The sequence below is a fragment of the Arachis hypogaea genome, chromosome 15, assembly GCF_003086295.3.
Source record: "Arachis hypogaea cultivar Tifrunner chromosome 15, arahy.Tifrunner.gnm2.J5K5, whole genome shotgun sequence".
Lineage (NCBI taxonomy): Eukaryota > Viridiplantae > Streptophyta > Magnoliopsida > Fabales > Fabaceae > Arachis > Arachis hypogaea.
The window spans coordinates 66,637,323-66,658,036 of record NC_092050.1 but is presented as its reverse complement, the minus strand read 5'-3'; the positions used below and the strand labels follow the sequence as shown (position 1 = coordinate 66,658,036).

Sequence of the window (20,714 nt, the reverse complement as noted above, 5' to 3'; positions counted from 1 at the left end):
GGTTCAATGGAATCTCTATGGTCTCTAGATGAGTCTCAGATTCCTTTGATTCCTCAAAGGGAAACTCCTTATTGATCACTGGACGTCCCAGGAGGTCTTCCTCACTGGGATTTACGTCCTCCCCTTCCTCTCCAGGTTCGGCCGTGTTGACTATGTCAATGGCCTTGCACTCTCCTTTTGGATTTTCTTCTGTATTGCTTGGGAGAGTACTAGGAGGGATTTCAGTGATCCTTTCACTCAGCTGGCCCACTTGTGCCTCCAAATTTCTAATGGAGGACCTTGTTTCATTCATGAAACTTACAGTGGCCTTAGATAGATCAGAGACTAAGTTTGCTAAATTAGAGGTATTTTGTTCAGAGTTCTCTGTCTGTTGCTGAGTGGATGATGGAAAAGGTTTTCTATTGTTAAACCTATTTCTTCCACAATTATTAAAGCCTTGTTGAGGCTTTTGTTGATCTTTCCATGAGAGATTTGGGTGATTTCTCCATGAGGGGTTATAGGTGTTTCCATAAGGTTCACCCATGTAATTTACCTCTGCTATTGCAGGGTTTTCAGGATCATAAGCTTCTTCTTCAGAAGATGCCTCTTGAGTACTGTTGGATGCAGCTTGCATTCCATTCAGACTCTGAGAAATCATATTGACTTGCTGAGTCAATATTTTATTCTGAGCCAATATGGCATTCAGAGTATCAATTTCAAGAACTCCCTTCTTCATAGGCGTCCCATTACTCACAGGATTCCTCTCAAAAGTGTACATGAACTGGTTATTAGCAACCATGTCAATGAGTTTTTGAGTTTCTGCAGGCGTTTTCTTTAAGTGAATGGATCCACCTGCAGAGGTATCCAATGACATTTTAGTTAATTCAGACAGACCATCATAGAATATGTCCAGGATGGTCCATTCTGAAAGCATGTCAGAAGGACACTTTTTGGTCAGTTCTTTGTATCTCTCCCAAGCTTCATAGAGGGATTCACCTTCTTTCTGTCTGAAGGTCTGAACATCCACTCTAAGCTTACTCAGCTTTTGAGGAGGAAAGAACTTGGCTAAGAAAGCCTTGACCAGCTTATCCCAAGAGTTCAGGCTATCCTTAGGTTGAGAGTCCAACCATATTCTAGCTCTGTCTCTCACAGCAAAAGGGAAAAGCATGAGCCTATAGACTTCAGGATCTACTCCATTAGTCTTAACAGTATCACATATCTGCAAGAATTCAGTTAAGAACTGAAAAGGATCTTTAGATGGAAGTCCATGAAACTTGTAGTTCTGCTGCATCAGAGAAACTAATTGAGGTTTCAGCTCAAAATTGTTTGCTCCAATGGCAGGAATGGAGATGCTTCTTCCATGTAAATTGGAATTAGGTACAGTAAAGTCACCAAGCATCCTCCTTGCATTATTATTATTTTCGGCTGCCATCTCCTCTTCTTGTTCAAAAATTTTTGAAAGGTGCTTGCTGGATTGTTGTAATTTAGCTTCTCTTAGTTTTCTCTTCAGAGTCCTTTCAGGTTCTGGATCTGCTTTAACAAGAATGTTCTTGTCCTTGTTCCTGCTCATATGAAAAAGAGGGATAGAAAAATAATAATAGGGATCCTTTTTACCACAGGTATAGAGGTTCCCCTGTGTGAGTAGAAAAAGAAAAGAATGTAATGTAAAGAAAGAAACACAAGGGTAAGGAGAGCAGAGAGAGAAGGAGAATTTTCGAAAATTATTTTTGAAAAATAGTTAGTGATTTTCAAAAATAGTTTTTGACAAAGGTTAGTAATTTTTCGAAAATTAAAATCAAAAATTAAAATAATCAGTTAATTAAAAAGAAATTTTGAAAAAGAGGGAAGATATTTTTGAAAATTAGAGAGAGAGAGTTAGTTAGGTAGTTTTGAAAAAGATAAGAAACAAACAGAAAGTTAGTTAGTTAGTTGAAACAAATTTGAAAATCAATTTTGAAAAGATAAGAAGATAAGAAGTTAGAAAGGATATTTTAAAATAAAATTTTGAAAAAGATAAGATAAAGAGATATTTTTGAAAAGATATGATTGAAATTAGTTTTTGAAAAAGATTTGATTTTTAGAATCACAATTAATGACTTGATTCACAAGAAATCACAAGATATGATTCTAGAACTCAAAGTTTGAATCTTTCTTAACAAGCAAGTAACAAACTTGAAATTTTTGAATCAAAACATTAATTGATGATGTTATTTTCGAAAATTAGGAGATAAAGATAAGAAAAAGATTTTTGAAAAATATTTTTAAAATTTTCGAAAATAAATAAGAAAAATGAAAAAGATTTGATTTTTGAAAAAGATTTTGAAAAAGATAAGATTTTTAAATTGAAAATTTGATTTGACTCATAAAAACAATTAGATTTTAAAAAGTTTTGAAAAAGTCAACTCAAATTTTTTAAATTTATGAGTGAAAAAGGGAAAGATATTTTTTTGATTTTTGAATTTTTAATGATGAGAGAGAAAAACATGAAAAAGACTCAATGCATGAAAATTTTGGATCAAAACAATGAATGCATGCAAGAATGCTATGAATGTCAAGATGAACACCAAGAACACTTTGAATGTCAAGATGAACATCAAGAACTTATTTTTGAAAAATTTTTAATGCAAAGAAAACATGCAAGACACCAAACGTAAAAATTTTTCATGTATAGACACTATGAATGCAAGAATGCATATGAAAAACAAGAAAAGACACAAAACATGAAAACATCAAGATCAAACAAGAAGACTTACCAAGAACAACTTGAAGATCATGAAGAACACTATGAATGCATGAATTTTTCGAAAAATGCAAGATGAATATGCAATTGACACCAAACTTTCAACTTGACTCAAGACTCAAACAAGAAACATGAAATATTTTTGATTTTTATGATTTTTTTTTATTTTTTTGGATTTTTGTATATTTTTTTCGAAAAAACATATAGGAAAAAGAAAATAAGGATTTCAAAATTTTTTAATATGAATTCCAGGAATATTGTATTCTTAGTCTAAAGCTCCAATCCGAGGGTTAGGCATGGCTTAATAGACAGCCAAGCTTTAGTATGTAACTCAGACATGCCACGGTTGACATTCCAATTAACTTGCCTCTATGCTGATGGTTGGAAGCCCCTATCCAAAAGAATTAGACATGGCTTTACAGCCAGCCAGGCTTCAACATGCTTCATGAAACTCTAGAATTCATTCTTAAAAATACTGAAGAAAAATATATTTTTGAAAAGATTTTTTTTTTTCGAAAACAAATGAGAAATTTTTGAAAGGTTTTTGAAAAATTTTTGAAAATTAAAACAAAAAGAAAATTACCTAATCTGAGCAACAAGATGAACCGTCAGTTGTTCAAACTCGAACAATCCCCGGCAACGACGCCAAAAACTTGGTGCACGAAATTTTGATCTCAGGCAACGGCGCCAGAAACTCTGTACGCACGTCTTAATAAATCGTTTTTTATTCACAACTTCGATACAACTAACCAGCAAGTGCACTGGGTCGTCCAAGTAATAAACCTTACGTGAGTAAGGGTCGATCCCACGGAGATTGTTGGTATGAAGCAAGCTATGGTCACCTTGTAAATCTCAGTCAGGCGGATATAAAATAGTTATGGAGTTTTCGAACATAAATAATAAATAGATAGAAAATAAGGATAGAAACACTTATGTATATCATTGGTGAGAATTTCAGATAAGTGTATAGAGATGCTTTCGTTCCTCTGAACCTCTGCTTTCCTGCTGTCTTCATCCAATCAGTCTTACTCCTTTCCATGGCTGGCTTTATGTAAGGGCATCACCGTTGTCAATGGCTACTTTTAATCCTCTCTGGAAAATAGTCCGATGCGGTGTCACTGCATGGCTAATCGTCTGGAGGCATCACCCTTGTCAATGGCTGCATCCTATCCTCTTGTGAAAATGGTCCAAATGCTCTGTCACAGCACGGCTAATCATCTGAGGTTCTCGATCATACTGGAATAGGATTCACCCTCCTTTTGCGTCTGTCACTACGCCTAGCACTCGCGAGTTTGAAGTTCGTCACAGTCATTCAATCCCAGAGTCCTACTCGAAATACCACAGACAAGGTTTAGACTTTCCGGACTCTCATGAATGCCGCCATCAATCTAGCTTATACCACGAAGATTCTGATTAAGAGATCCAAGAGATACTCATTCAATCTAAGGTGGAACGGAAGTGGTTGTCAGGCACGCGTTCGTGGGGGAATGATGATGATTGTCACGTTCATCACATTCAGGTTGAAGTGCGAATGAATATCTTAGAAGCGGAATAGGTTGAATTGAATAGAAAAATAGTAGTACTTTGCATTAATCTTTGAGGAACAGCAGAGCTCCACACCTTAATCTATGGAGTACAGAAACTCTACCGTATGAAAATACATAAGTGATAATGGTTCAGGCATGGCCGAATGGCCAGCCCCCATGAAAGTCTAAGATAGCATAAAATTGATCAAAGATTGCTAATACAATAGTAAAAAGTCCTATTTATAATAAACTAGTTACTAGGGTTTACAGAAGTAAGTAATTGATGCATAAATCCACTTCCGGGGCCCACTTGGTGTGTGCTTGGGCTGAGCTTGAATGTTACACATGTAGAGGTCAATCTTGGAGTTGAACGCCAGTTTGTAATGTATTTCTGGCGTTCAACTCTGGCTTGTGACGTGTTTCTGGCGTTTAACTCCAGACAGCAGCGTAGAACTGGCGTTCAACGCCCTTTTACGTCGTCTAAACTCGGCCAAAGTATGGACTATTATATATTGCAGGGAGGTCAGAATCCAACAGCATCAGCAGTCCTTCTTCAACCTCTGAATCTGATTTTTGCTCAAGTCCCTCAATTTCAGCCAGAAAATACCTGAAATCACAGAAAAACACACAAACTCATTGTAAAGTCCAGAAATGTGAATTTAACATAAAAACTAATGAAAACATCCCTAAAAGTAACTAGATTCTACTAAAAACATACTAAAAACAATGCCAAAAAGCGTATAAATTATCCGCTCATCACAAACCAAATGGGAAACTTTCCAAGGTCTCAAAATGATTCATACTCCTATGAATGGAACAACTATCCAAATTGTGATTGAAAAGGCCAAAACCAAAGAGAATTCAATGTTTCCTATCCCATCCATCAAGAGCCATCATCCCTAGATGCATTTAAGCAAAATTGTCCAACCTCACCTCCAAATTTTCCATATCAAAATTCTTCACCACTTGAGTTTGCCTCAACGCAAAATTCCTTCCAAACTACATACAATTCAATTCATCAACCACAAAATTCATTTCACTATACACAAATCTCATTTCAAAATTCACAAAATTCATTTCACCACTCATAAAATTCATTCCAAAACCCAAGCCAATCACCACAACCTACACAACCTCCCTTAGACACCCAAAGATTCTCCAAGCTTGAAGCCCTCCTTGAAAGCATTGGAAAGGATATGGAAATCATTAGAGAGAAGCAAGAGAAGTGTATGGAAAGTTTAGAGGATTTCATCCAAGGGTCTAGGAAATTTAGGGAGGAACAAGATATCACCTTCAAGAACATTGAAGTGCATATAGAACAACTTGCTAAATACTTAGCAAAACTCACCAATACCTTTCCAAGTGACATTAAGAAGACCCCAATGAAAGAATGCAAGGCCATGGATTAAGTGGTGCTTACCAAGGAGGATGAAGACCAAATGATAGGTGCAAGGGAGGAATTAGAAAAACAAGAAAAAGAGGCACTCATACCAAGTGAGATCCCAATGAAGAAGGAAGAGGTTGTGAGAGTATATAAGCCTAGAGCTCCATATCCACAAAGGCTACTTAGGGTGACAAAGGAACATGCAAACTCACTCCGAAAGAAAGTAATGCAAGACCTTACAAAAGAAAGTGAGAAAAACAACCAAGGAAGTCCACACTCCAATGAAGTAGAGAGTTGTATAGAGGATGGTTTAATTGAACCACCAATCCAAGAGATTCTTGATGAAGAGGACACTCCAACCATCACACAACACCTTAAGTCTTGCAATCAAGGAAGTGAAGGCAATCAAGGAAAGCATTCAAAGAAGGATTGTGACCAAGAAACAAAAAAAAACATTCATGAAAAATAGAAGGTCAACAAAAAGTAATTCATCCCCCACCCTAACAAGCAAGAGGAATCAAGCTAATAACAACAAAAGAAGGCTTATTAGGAGGCAATCAAATCAAAGGGCATCAATCTTCTCTTCTTCTCCCTTGAAGTCATTTCTCTTAACCAATTGGAAGAAGAGGAAGAAAATTTAAGAACTAACATGTCAAGCTAATGACATTAAAATAGCGCTTGTTGGGAGGCAACCCAACCTTTGGTAACCATTTCTTGCTTTGCTTAGTTTACTTTCAATAATTTGGCATATGATTGCATTCTAAGTTGGGTGTTGCATGCAACAATTTGAGCTTCAATCTTTAGTGGGTACTTGCATCATTCTAAAATGAAAGTGTCACACTAAGTTTGATGTTGCCACCTACCTTTCATGCATAGTACCATGCACAACTCACTTATTAATACAATCACATTGTCTCCTTTCTTTGTGCCTGATAAACCCATATTTTATGATATATTTTGTGCTTAATCTGAGTGATTTATTCAATCCTTCACCCACTTATTCATATTAATTGCATGGTTTTGCTTTCCCTTCCTTATTATGTGATGTATGTGAAAAACATGTTTCCTATGCTTAAAAATAATTATTTTAATTACTCTTTATTTCCATTCGATGCCGTGATTCGTGTGTTGAGTAGTTTCAGATCTTCTAAGGCGGGAATGACTTAAAGGATGGAAAGAAAACATACAAAATTGGAAGGAAAGCATAAAACGGAGTTTTTGAAGAAATTGGAAGCCACGCGATCTCATGGGCGACGCGGCCGCATGCCAGCGCGAAGAGACATTAAAGCGGCCACATGACTGACGCGACTGTGCGCCTTGAGCGAAACGCATATGACGCGGACGCATGACTGTCCCGACCGCGTGACAAGAAAAAACTCCCAATGACGCGACCGCGTGACCCACGCGGACGCGTGACAGAGGCCACGCACCAGAAATTGCAGAAAACGCTCATAGCGAATTCTGAAGCCCTTTCTGGCCCAAATCCAAGTCCAAAAGGCATAGACCAGAGGTTATGAAGTGGGGGAATGCATCCATTCAGGAGAGTCTCCAATTAGTTAGTTTTCCATGATTTAGATTTAGTTTTGAGAGAGGTTCTCTCCTCTCTCTTTAGGATTAGGATTTAGATTTAGGATTTTAATCGCTTTCCGGATTATCTCTTTACTAGGTTCAACATTCCTTTTTATTTATCTTTTCAATTTAATTTATGAATTCTTCTATGTTACAGATTACTCTTTGAATTAATGTTATTTGAGGTATTTCAGTTTATTATTGCTCTCTTTTATTTATGTTACTGTTGCTTTCAATCTGAAGACATTTTTATTCCAATAGATTTACTTTTCCCCTTTTGGTCTTGGTTAAGAAATCAGTAACTCAGGAGTTATCAAACTCAACATGATTGATAATCGTTATCTTTACTAATTGAATTGAACTTCAATAATCCCAATCTTTCCTTAGGGATTAACTAGGATTTGAGGATCTAACTAATTAGTCACTTGACCTTCCCTTACTCTAGCAAAGGTTAACTAAGTGGAATTAAGATTCAATTTTCATCATCATTGATAAGGATAACTAGGATAGGACTTCTAATTTCTCATACCTTGCCGAAAGTGTATTTTGCAGTTATTTATTTAAATTACAGTCTTTTACTTACTTTAATTGCAATTTAAATTACTGGTTCCCCACCTTCAAAACCCCAATTTACAATCTTCATAACCAATAATAAGAACATACTTCCCTGCAGTTCCTTGAGAAGACGACCCGAGGTTTGAATACTTCGGTTATCAATTTATTTAGGGGTTTGTTACTTGTGACAACCAAAACATTTGTACGAAGGGATTTCTTTTGGTTTAGAAACTATATCTACAACGCAACTATTTTTATAATATTCTTTACCGGCAAAAATCCTAACGTCAAAATGGCGCCGTTGCCGGGGAATTGCAATCGTGTGCCTTATTATTGGTTATTGTAAATATTTTTCTTTTACGTGTTTATTTGTTTTTATTTTCTTCTTTTATCTTCATTAGCTACTATGAATTCTCACCCCTCTCGCTTTGAGTTTGGTTCTAATATTGTTGAAAGGAATGAAAGTTATAACAGGAACATGCATCAAGGTCAGAGCAATCAAAGATGGATGGAGCCAAGAGGATCTGATCAACCCCTTAGGCAGCAATACCCTCCAAGACATCATGGACAAAGACCATTCCACAGTGCATACCAAGGCAATAGACATGGTGGACAACCTCGTAGTTACCACAAGCCCCACCCTATGCTTATAAGCCATCCTCTCAACACAACTTTGAACCACCACACTCACAAGCCCCTTTTCACCATTCGCCACCATATGATCCTCATTTACCCCGATCCCAATCCAATTACACCCAAACACCACCACTTCCCAATGTACCACGTCCAAATCCATCACCCTGAGAATCAGAAGTTCACCTAAAGGAAACAGTAGATCAACTTCAAACAACCCTTCATCAACTGGAGCAAGCAATAAGTCAATTATCTTCTAGACGTTCGAACATTCAAGGACCCTTCACAGCCCCATGTGGACAATCTAACAAAGAGCATAGCATGAAGGAGATACTAGACACTCCAGTGGACAGGACAGAGCATGGCTTCATACTAGAACAAGTAGAGGAAGCTGTCATTATACAAGAAGAAGAGTTGGTTGAAGATTTAGGAGACGCTGAACTTCCATGGGAATCCAGAGTTGTGGAGAACTCTGTCAATGACGTTACAACTGATGCTAAGGAGGATAGTACACAACTCCCAGAGCAAGTCTTTTATGAAGAACTAAACGGAATAATCCACAAAGAAAGTTTCCTTGATGATGATAGTCACAAGTCAAGTTCTCCTAGTAATGAACTTGCATCCGCAAGTGAATTCTCTGAGATCGAAGAACCTTCCCCAAGTGAATACGAAGATGATGCGGAGGTAGATTTCTCCCAACCTCCCGCTTATGACTTAAGTGATGAGGAAGACACAGAAGATTTTGATCAGGAAGAAGTTGCATTTGAAGAATTCTGCAAAGAAGTGGAGAAATTCACAGAAGAGCACAAGGGAGTAGAGCTCACAGAACTACTGGAAACACCTATCCCAAGGCCATTACCACCCAATACAAGCTTCAAGTGGGTACAATCCTTAACCTTTAGCTTTATTTTTCCACTTGAATATGGTTTGCTTGAAACAGATGGCCAGCTTAGAGCTCTCTACGGCTTTAAGAGTAAAAGGAAAATGGCTCGTACTCAGAGCTGGTGCACAAGGTTCAATAAGGTTCTACGCTTCAACTTGAAGTGCACGGGTTGGCATCATAATCAATCGAATGGATCTCGGAAATGTTTGGTTATTCTGGTGAGAATCTAATTTCTAAACCACCCAGATGGAAAAATATAGATCAAGACGAAGGCGGATTTAAAAGCCAAGTTAGGGATCCTGCAATCTATTCTGACACTCGTCACCCCGGGAGCCTGAGAATCTATTTAAAGCTGCTCAGAAGCCTTACATGCCTAGTTTGGGACCCCGGAGGCTATTGGCATTCCAAGCATTGGTGGAGATTTCTGGATGAATTTAAGCATAAGCTACCATAACAGGAAGCTCATCTAATGTCCAACTTAAGGACTTTAACTAAAAGTGCTAGGTGGGAGATAACCCACCAAGGTATGATCGTTCTTTTTGTCATTTTTTTTATTTGGTTTTACTTGTTTTCAAGTTTATTTTATTTTATTATATTGAACCTGGAGTCTCCATAGCATTCATATTAAGCATTGCATTCTGCATACTGCAAAAAAAAAGGGTGTGCGACACGACCGCATCATTCATGCGATCGCGTCAAGTTGCGAAAACACTCCCCACGTGTCCGCATCATTCACGCGGCCGTGTGATCTGGAGATCGGCGTAAACATCCAACGTCCAAAAAGTTAAGCTGGAATCGTGCGGCTACTGTGCGTTTCGCACAAAATGACTCACGCGGTTGCGTCCCTGACGCGATCGCGTCACTTGCACAACATCAATCCCACGCGACAGCGTGAGCAACGCGATCGCGTCGCATGGATTGCACAACACCCCAAAAGGAGACAGAGAGTTGCGCTGAAACGATGCTGGAATCGTGTGTTTAGCACAATTTCCAACGACGCGATCGCATGCCTCAGGCGATCGCGTCATTCACTCCTCGCTCCATTCCATGCGACCACGTGCCCCACGCGATCGTGTGGATTCAAATTCCATAACCCCCCCAGTCACGCGAACCCTACCATTCGCCCCCCCAACCCCTTCTCCTTCCTCTCTTATTCTCCAACCACCCAGCTACCATCACCAACCGCCGCCTTCCCGCCGACCACCCAGACCCCGTCGCCATGCCACCCCCTTCCTCCTTCCCCTTCTTTATTCTTCTTCCTTCTTCCTCCTCCCGCCACCGCCACCATCCCCCAGCCACCTCTCTGCCCCACTCTCCTTAATTCGCCTACCAGGTTCCGACGAACGCCACCCTTCTATCCATTCGTAGTTAATTCATATTTTTCTGTTTATGTTCATATTTAGGCTAGTTAGATATGCATGTTGTAGTGGATTTTAGGTTGTTAGGTAGCCTAGGATGTGGTTAGTGGATTTAGGCCTATTTAATTGCGTTGTTCGTGTTTCTTGTTTTATCAATTCGCAATTCTGCTGTTGCTGTAATGTTCGTATTGTTCATATGCTGAAATTTACTGTTTCATGCTGCTCTTTACACTGCTTTTTCATGTTCATATTCCCTATATGTAATTACAACTTTATTTTTAATTCATATGACCTATTCTGATTGCTGTTTATTTTCTGGGACAATCCAATTTTAGCCGGAATGCTGCCCAAATTTTTATAAACTGTTTTTGACTTTCATTCATATTTGGTTTTGGCTATTTAAACTCTGCTTTACTCTGCTTTTACCAAAACAATTAATGAATGCCAGGGCAAGCTTTCCTATTCTCTTTGATTTCCTGGTTCATAATCTACATTTTTTATGATTAGATTCTAATTTTTGCTATTTCTATATCTATCTGAATCATCATCAACCTAATTTCCTTGTTTGGATATGAGTTACCTATATCTTCTCATTGTGAATGCCTGTTACTTGGAATATGATCATTATGCCACTTTCCTTAAACCACTTTTTACTAACTCCCTAATTTTAACTTCCTAAACTCTTTTTCAATTCTAACCAACCTAACCTTTCACAACATCTCTTTTTTTTTCACTTTCTTTTAACCTTCTAACCAAGGCATAATGTTAATTTTCCTAATTAACATGACTTCCATTATATTTTGGATTGTGAATTCTTCTTTTTGGACTTTTAACTCCTATACAATCCTTAATGCACATTTACTTAAATCATTTTCATTATCCTATTGCTCCTTTGCCACTTTGTGTTTCTTTTGATTATTTGCCTATTTGCTTTCCCTGTTTTTATTATATCCCGGTTTTCTATTTTTCAGGATGTCTGCCAGCCAAAGAAAAGGAAAAGCAAAGGCTACTACTGGCAAACGTAAAAGAGGAGAATCCTCTATGTCCATCATGGATATCATGCACGATGACTCCTGGTGGGAGAAAAACTTTACCCCGCAGAAGAAGGCCGACCAGCTACTCCCTGCTACTGATCCAGCAAAGTTTACAAACTGATACTGTGAGCTGAAGTATCCGGTGTTTGCAACCTCCAGGAACCTGTACCTAGAGAGGACTTTGAAAATCCCAGAAGAACTCCAGCAATACACCTCTGAGCAAATCAAACAAAGAGGCTGGTTCTTCCTAGAAAGAAACCTGACTGAGGTCAATTAATCTTGGGTAAGGGAATTCTACTGCAATTACTTCAAGACTTCCCTAGATGCAGTAAACCTAAGAGGGAAGCAGATTCTGGTAACTGAAGAGGCCATAGAGGATGTTCTGAAGCTTCTGCCTAAATCTGATCAGCTGGATGGTTATCAAAGAGCTGAAGAGGATATGTGCTTCATGAAGTTTGATTGGGATGCAGTAAAGGCCAGGATAGCCCTTGACCCAACCATTCTATGGATCATGGGTCAGAACACCACCATGCCAAAGGGAATCAAGCGGATTTACTTAAATGATAAGGCTCGGCTATGGCACCAGATCCTGAGCAATTTTGTTATGCCGAGTACCCATGAGACAGAGATACCTGCCGCTATGATCACCCTCCTATGGTGTGTGATGGAGGGTAAGGACCTGTACCTGCCACGCTTTATCTGGTACCACATGGCCAGGGTCCACGTCCGAGGCACTCTTCCTTTTCCTTATCTGATTACACAGCTAGGCCGTCGAGCTGACGTGCCTTGGGAGGATGCTGATGAAAAGCCACCTGCTGCAGAATGTAAGAAGATTATCCCTCACAGTAGGAACTTTCTGGCATTGGGCTACAAACCTCCATTCCTTACTGCTACTGATGAGACAGCCACACAATCTGCCAGCCCCTCTTCTTCCACAGCTGCCCCAGCTACCCCTGCCACTACCACTACACCTCCACCTGCCTCAGAGCCAGTTTATCACCTAGTGCACCGCCTGTTTCGGCAGCTTGACCAGATGGAGCGTCGCAACAAGCGATGCTATGAGCACCTGAAACTGATGATACGATCTGGCGACATCCCCTCTGAGCCTGACACACCATCTGAGGCATCTGAGGAGGAGACAGATGATCACGAGGCAGAGACCCATCCACAGAGCGAGGCTGCGCCGGCAGGCACAGAGCAGGCTGCATCACATCAGGAGGCTCCGCCTCAGATTTAGGCTGTAGACCCAGAGATCCCTATCCAGTCAGCACCTCCTCTGCAGCACGTAGATCCTCAGACCACCACCACAGAGACTCCAGCTACCCACCCTTCCAGTGATGACACCCCTTCACACCCTGCTTGAGTGAGCATCAGGGACGATGCTTCATTTTAAGTGTTGGGAGGTCGCCATCTCTGGCGTATTTTTTGGTGAACCACTACAGACTCTTTCATTTTATTTCGCTATTTTTCTGTATTTTTCTCTTTATTTTTATTTTTATTTTCTCAGTACTTATACATTGCTATTTTCATGTATTTCTACTCTATTTCTACATTTTGCATTTTTAGTTCATATTTTAACCATTTAGTCTAGTTGCAATTCCAACTTATTAGTTATAGAAATTATGGATTGATTAGTATAGTTTACCCTTTTTTTAGCATAAGATAACTTAGTTTAATTTGAAAATATAAAAAAAAGGAAGTAAACTAGAGGCTTGAACATAATAGAAACAACCCGCACTTTGTATATATAGCATTCCATGTTAGCTAGTTAACAACATTTCATCAAGGAGAAACACAAACTTTAAAGCCATTCAAAATAAATTTTACATTGAGAATAATGGGAACTTTTAATTTTACTTGCATGACATACATAACTGATATATGATTTTTGAGTTAGAGAATACACAGCCTGTGAGTTTTGAGCTTAATTGTATGGTTACATTCAAACCATAATATTTTATTCTTGTGTGTTCCGCCCTTCTTATTTATTCTGATGTTCTTTACTTTGTTTTAATCTATATGTCCAATTATAGAATAGAAATACATACCAAGAGAGTGATTGAGACCATTATTTGATTTTAGCTCACTTATCCCAAATTAGCTTACCTTTTACATCACCCTTGTCAGCCCCCTTGAACCTTTAAACCCCCTCTTATTCTATAAACCACAATACTAGCCTTAAGCAGAAAAACAAAATAAAAATCCCAAGTTGAATCCTTGGTTAGCTTAAGATAGAAAGTGTGTAATTGTTTAAGTATGGGAAACCTATTGGGAACATGGATGATAAAAAAAAAGGTAAAAAAGTTAAAAAGAATAAAATTATTCAAATAAAAAAAATTTTGGGAAGCATGCTCATGTAAAATCAAATAATTGAATTACCATGTGCAATAAAAAAATGTTATTTTTCAGTATTTGAATAAAGGGGATACAAAAGAATTCCCCAAATGCAAAATAAATGCACATGGGACAAAAGTTAAAGTATGAGCATGCAACATCAAAAGTGGGAAAAAGTGGGAAAATAGGTAAAGAAGTTTTGCTTTACAAAGTATGTATGTTAGGTGAGATCTTAGACTAATCAAGGATTCACTTAATTAGCTCACTTAGCCTTATACATATACCTTTACCTTTAATTGTTGATTGGTTAGATGAAGAACAAAGTTATAGAAAGGAAGGATAAAAAGAAGAATAGGGTGATTAACCCAATAAACACTGAGTGACTAGAGAGTAAACACAAAATCCAGTGAGGGTTCAATAGCTCATTAACATATATCTCTGCTTGAATTATTAATTGTCTTACAAGTTTATAAAATGTTTTTCTCTCCCATCTCAACTGTAAAAGTGCTTTATCATTATCTAAGGTTTGGCTATAAATATATATATATATATATATATATATATATATATATATATATATATATATATATGACTCCTTGAGAATGTGAATTAATTCAGCTACATGTAAGCTTTATATACAAGTGAATAACAATTAAGAATTGCATGATGCATGTAGGTAGTTGCATTTAGAGTAGATTGCATTGCATGAGATTCCACCACTTTAACCTTAACTTACTCTTTATCTTGGACTTAGCATGAGGACATGCTATTGTTTAAGTGGGGGGAGGTTGATAAACCCATATTTTATGATATATTTTGTTCTTAATCTGAGTGATTTATTCAATCCTTCACCCACTTATTCATATTAATTGCATGGTTTTGCTTTCCCTTCCTTATTATGTGATGTATGTGAAAAACATGTTTCCTATGCTTAAAAATAATTATTTTGATTACCCTTTATTTCCATTCAATGTCGTGATTCGTGTGTTGAGTAGTTTTAGATCTTCTAAGGCGGGAATGACTTAAAGGATGGAAAGGAAACATATAAAATTGGAAGGAAAGCATAAAACGGAGTTTTTGAAGAAACTGGCAGCCACGCGATCGCATGGGCGACGCGGCCGCATGCCAGCGCGAAGAGACATTAACGCGGCCGCATGACTGACGCGACCACGCGCCTTGAGCGAAACACATATGACGCGGACGCATGACTGACGCGACCGCGTGACAAGGAAAAACTCCCAATGACGCGACCGCATGACCCACGCAAACGCGTGACAGAGGCCACGCACCAGAAATTGCAGAAAACGCTCATAGCAAATTCTGAAGCGCTTTTTGGCCCAAATCCAAGTCCAGAAGACATAGACCAGAGGTTATGAAGTGGGAGAATGCATCCATTCAGGAGAGTCTCCAATTAGTTAGTTTTCCACGATTTAGATTTAGTTTTGAGAGAGGTTCTCTCCTCTCTCTTTAGGATTAGGATTTAGATTTAGGATTTTATTCGCTTTCCGGATTATCTCTTTACCATGTTCAACATTCTTTTTTATTTATCTTTTCAATTTAATTTATGAATTCTTCTATGTTACAGATTACTCTTTGAATTAATGTTATTTGAGGTATTTCAGTTTATTATTGCTCTCTTTTATTTATGTTACTGTTGCTTTCAATCTGAAGACATTTTTATTCCAGTAGATTTACTTTTCCCCTTTTGGTCTTGGTTAAGAAATCAGTAACTCAGGAGTTATCAAACTCAACATGATTGATAATCGTTATCTTTGCTAATTGAATTGAACTTCAATAATCCCAAACTTTTCTTAGGGATTAACTAGGATTTGAGGATCTAACTAATTAGTCACTTGACCTTCCCTTGCTCTAGCAAAGGTTAACTAAGTGGAATTAAGATTCAATTTTCATCATCATTGATAAAGATAACTAGGATAGGACTTTTAATTTCTCATACCTTGCCGAAAGTGTGTTTTACAGTTATTTATTTAAATTACAGTCTTTTACTTACTTTAATTACAATTTAAATTACTTGTTCCCCACCTTCGAAACCCCAATTTACAATCTTCATAACCAATAATAAGAACATACTTCCCTGCAGTTCCTTGAGAAGACTACTCGAGGTTTGAATACTTCGGTTATCAATTTATTTAGGGGTTTGTTACTTGTGACAACCAAAACGTTTGTACGAAGGGATTTCTGTTGGTTTAGAAACTATATCTACAACGCAACTATTTTTATAAAATTCTTTACCGACAAAAATCCTAACGTCAGTGCCTTGATTGTTATCTTTGATTTTTGCTTGCTTAAACACATGCATTACTTACATATCTTCTTGAAGACATTCATGATTAATCATAAATTCCATCACCACTATTTTATTTGTTGCTTGAGGACAAGCAATCATTCTAAGTTTGGTGTTGGGGAAGGAAGGAATAGGAGGAAAATGACAACAATGAAGATGAACTACAAGGTGGTTAAGTTCTTTTTTCTCTTATTTATTTTCTATACTTTCAATTGCATGATTGTCTTCCATTTCTTTTATATGCATGTGTGTTCTTGTGAATAAGCATAGCTTGATATTTGAATTGTAACATGTGCTATGACATCATAATTACCATCTTAAAATTTGTGAGTCAAAGCAATTAAGCATCATGATCATAAACAAACAAGGTAATTAAAGAAGAAGTTAGCATGAGGTTATAAGTATTGGGAAGCTAGCATGACTATTGTTGCTCAATTGCATTTGAATTTGTTTAATTGAAGTTTTCATCTAGGACATTTTATGAATTTTTGAAATCATAAAAACCTTGAAGAAGCAAATGCAAATAAGGCAAGAAAAGAAAAGGAGAAAATGAGAAAGTTGAAAGCTCTGAGTACCAATGACAATTCAATAGTCAAGTACTTGTGGTGTTTATATATCAAGCAAAAAGTTTGAAAATGAAACACTTAGAGTCAAGGCTAGGCTCAAGTGCAAAGCACTCCCTTAAAGCTCAAGGCTCTAAGCACCAATGATTAGAAGGAAAGTAAAGAAAAGAAAGAAATGAGCTTCAAGAGTCCTCTAATTAAATGCTTGTGATGCTTATATATCAAGTGGTAATACTTGAAAACAAAGTATTTAGAGTCAAAGCTTTCAACAAATGGTGCAAAGCACCCAAGAAGCAAAGCTAAGAAAATAATGAAAAGCTTGCTTCAAGGAAGGAACATAAAGAAAAAGATTTCATAAAATGAGCTAGATAGAAGCATCAATCATTTGAATCTCTGTTGTGATTGTAGCATATATAAGAAACTAGCTAACCATGAACATAAAAATTGCTACTCTTCTCACCTTGGTTTGTCAAAATCTATTGCATGATTCTTTGTTTCCTTGAGGACAAGCAAAGTTTAAGTTTGGTGTTGTGATGACTGCGCATCATGTTATGTTTTTCTATGCTTTTTCATATTGAAAATTAGTTTATAATGCCCAATTATTGAGTATTTGTTGTGCTTAAGTTGAATATTGTTTTGATTGCTTGAGTTAATGAATTTTATAGAAAATGGTGGAAAAAGAAGCAATAAAAGCAATAAAAGAGGAAGCACACTCCCAAGGTGGCAAAAGAGTTGGAAACAAACTCAAAGAGAAGCAAAGAAGATTTGCAACCCTGACCTCTTAACACTCAAACAAAAATAACTCGAGCTTCAAAGCTCCAAATGAGGTGATCTCAGTGCCATTGAAAAGTAGACTTCCAGAGCTTGCCAACCATATATAATACTCTATAGTGGACACTAGATTTGAGGGTACAAATTTCTATTCGTTTAGCTTCACAATTTCAGCGTAAAACAAATCCCTGCACTTTGCCAGACTGACCTCTTCACCTTCAAATGATCATAACTTGGGATAGAGAAGTCCAAATGGCATGCTTTTAGCGGCGTTAGAAAAAGTTGAGATCCAAGGCTTTCCAATGATATAAAATAGTCTATAGTGTGCATTCATCTTGGGGACGCAGCAGACCAATAGTTCACGTGCAAGGTTTTCCAAACCTTCACAAGCCCAAAATGCCACTTCAATGACACTCCACATTGGGCCACTTCCAAATACTCCAATCCCTTCATTTATTCTTCAATGTTTCAAGCTTCTATGAAGGGAATTAAAAGTTCACAAGCCCAAGTCAAGCCACAATTAACAATCAATCAAGGCCACAAGAATCATCTAGAAGTAATTAGAAAATTTGCATTTGATTTTAATTTCATTTGAATTTGTAATTTAGGTAGCTTATAAATAGGACCTTAGCTACATCATTTTACACACCCTATAGAGGGGTGGAGGTGACTCCACTCCCCTTTCACTCTCATTTTCTTCTCTTCTTCCATTTCTTTCATATAAACTTTTGTAAATATTTAGTTGAGCTTCTAATTTCCAACATTGGGAAAGAGAGCTCTATTTCTATTTGATGGATTAATTTGTTTTTATTTTTCTTCTTCTCTTCATCTCTCTTTGATTTACTTGAAGGATTTTTGTTCTTCATTCTTAGTGTTCAATTATCTTGGAAAAGAGATTGAATGCAAATTGGGTTTCATGGGAACCTTGGAAGAGAAAACATGAAATCATGCTTGAAAATTCTTCTTACACTTGAGTAGATTTGGGTATGGATGGGATATTGGGACATTTAATCAATCCATTATTTGGGTCTAGGAAAGTGTGTGGTATAATTAGAGACCGTTCTTCATCTCTTCTCATGAGCAATTAGACCAAAGAATTGGCTATTGATTAAGAATGGGGAGATTGAGTTACCAAGGAATTGGGACTCAATCGCTCATGATTGCCAAGAGGTCAATGAGGTTCATGTTGAAGATGAGATGAAATCAATTGATCCTAAGAATGCAGTATCTCTTGATCCCAATGTTAACTTCATTCTTAGTTCTTGTTATTTACTTTTTGTCTTTAATTCTTGTTATTTACTTATGCACATTTATGGCTTTCTTTACTTTTGCACATTTGTGCCTTCCAAGTGTTTGTAGAAATGCTTCACTTGGTTTTACTTTCTAGTCATTTACTTTCTTGTACTTTCCATTCCTTGCAATTTACATTCTTGCACTTTAATTTTTAGCACTTTAATTTCTTGTCATTTACTTTTCTTGCATTTTATTGCTTTCCTTTACTTTCATGTCAGTTACTTTTCTTGTTGCTTATCACTCAAAATTGAATAGTGTAACTAGAGAATCCTCTAGAAAGTGGAAAGGGAATGTTGTTGCTTCCACCTCCAAACCTTGGGAGAAGGAGAGATTCATCACCAAAGCTCATCAAGACCACTTATATAAAGTAGTGGCAAACAAAAGGGTGATTCCTGAAGTCCCCTTTAGGCTAAAAAAGAATGAGTAATCCTATCCGACGAGAAATCCACAGGAGAGGTTGGGAAGTCCTAACCAATCCTATCCCGGAAGTTGGAATCTTAATGGTGCAAGAGTTCTATGCTAAGGCATGGGTTACAAAAAAACCATGACACTAGTGTAAATCCACATCCCGAAAACTGGAGCACCATGGTCCGTGGGCGACCCTTGGATTTCAGCCCAGAGAGTGTAAGGTTGGCGTTCCATTTGCCAATAATGGAAAGAGAACCACATCCTTACACTAGAAGAGTGAATTTTGATCAGGGGCTGGATCAAGTCCTTTCAGACATTTGTGTGGAAGGAGCTTAGTAGAAGAGGGATGCTCAAGGCAAGCCTATCCAATTAAGAAGGATTGACCTTAAGCCTGTAGCTAGAGGATAGTTAGAATTCATCCAACGCTCTATCATCCCTTCTAGAAATCGGTCGGAAGTGACCATTGACAGAGCCATCATGATTTATTGCATCATGCTTGGGAACGAGGTAGAGGCACATGAGGTAATACCTCAAGAATTGTACAAGAAAGGTGAAAAGCCTTCCACCTTAGCAAGGTTGGCGTTTCCCCACCTTATCTGTCACTTATGCAATTCAGCTAGAATTGTTATAGAATGAGACATCCTCATTGAGGAGGACAAGTCCGTCACTAAAAGAAGGATGGAGCAAACTAGAGAGCCTACACATGCACCTCAACAAGAGCATATGGAGCTGCCTCAACAAGAAATCCCTGAGATGCCTTAAGGGATGCATTTTCCTTTCCAAGACTATTGGGACCAATTGCATAATTCTTTAGGAGAATTAAGCTCCAACATGGATCAGTTGAGGATGGGACATCAAGAGCATTCCACCATCCTCTGTGAAATAAGATAAGATCAATGAGCCATGAGGGAAGAACAACAGAGATAGGGGCGTGACATAGAACACATCAAGCACTCCATTGGATTCTAAAGAGGGAGTAGTGGCCGCCGTCACTAAGGTGGTCCCGTTCCCTTAATCCCCTATTACCTATGTTATTTTTCTATTTTTTATGTATTTTTTTATTGTCTGTTTCTTATGCATGATCATCTTTGTTTATGCCTTAAAGCTATGAAATAATCCATATATCTCTCACCTTGCTTGAAAGAAAATTTTATTTGAAAAAGAAAAGGAGAAACTTGAATTTCGAGTTATATCATAAGAATAGTTCAATTATGTTGATGTGGTGGCATTGCTTTTACTTTCTGAATGCATGAATGAACAGTGCATATTTAACGTTGGAGTTAAGAATGTTGGCTCTTGAAAGAATGATGAAAAAAGAGTGGTAGTCTGAAAAATCCAAAAATTAATTCTGGAAGAAAGAAAAAACAGCAAAAAGAAAA

General features: G+C 37.6%; 1 non-coding gene across 1 annotated transcript; it reads left to right on the top strand.

The window, feature by feature from the left end:
• Window positions 1-907: 907 nt before the first annotated feature.
• LOC112753888 (small nucleolar RNA R71) lies at window positions 908-1,015 on the top strand. The gene has a single exon (XR_003178250.1). It is a non-coding gene; the product is annotated as a small nucleolar RNA R71 (small nucleolar RNA).
• The last annotated feature ends 19,699 nt before the right edge of the window (window positions 1,016-20,714 follow it).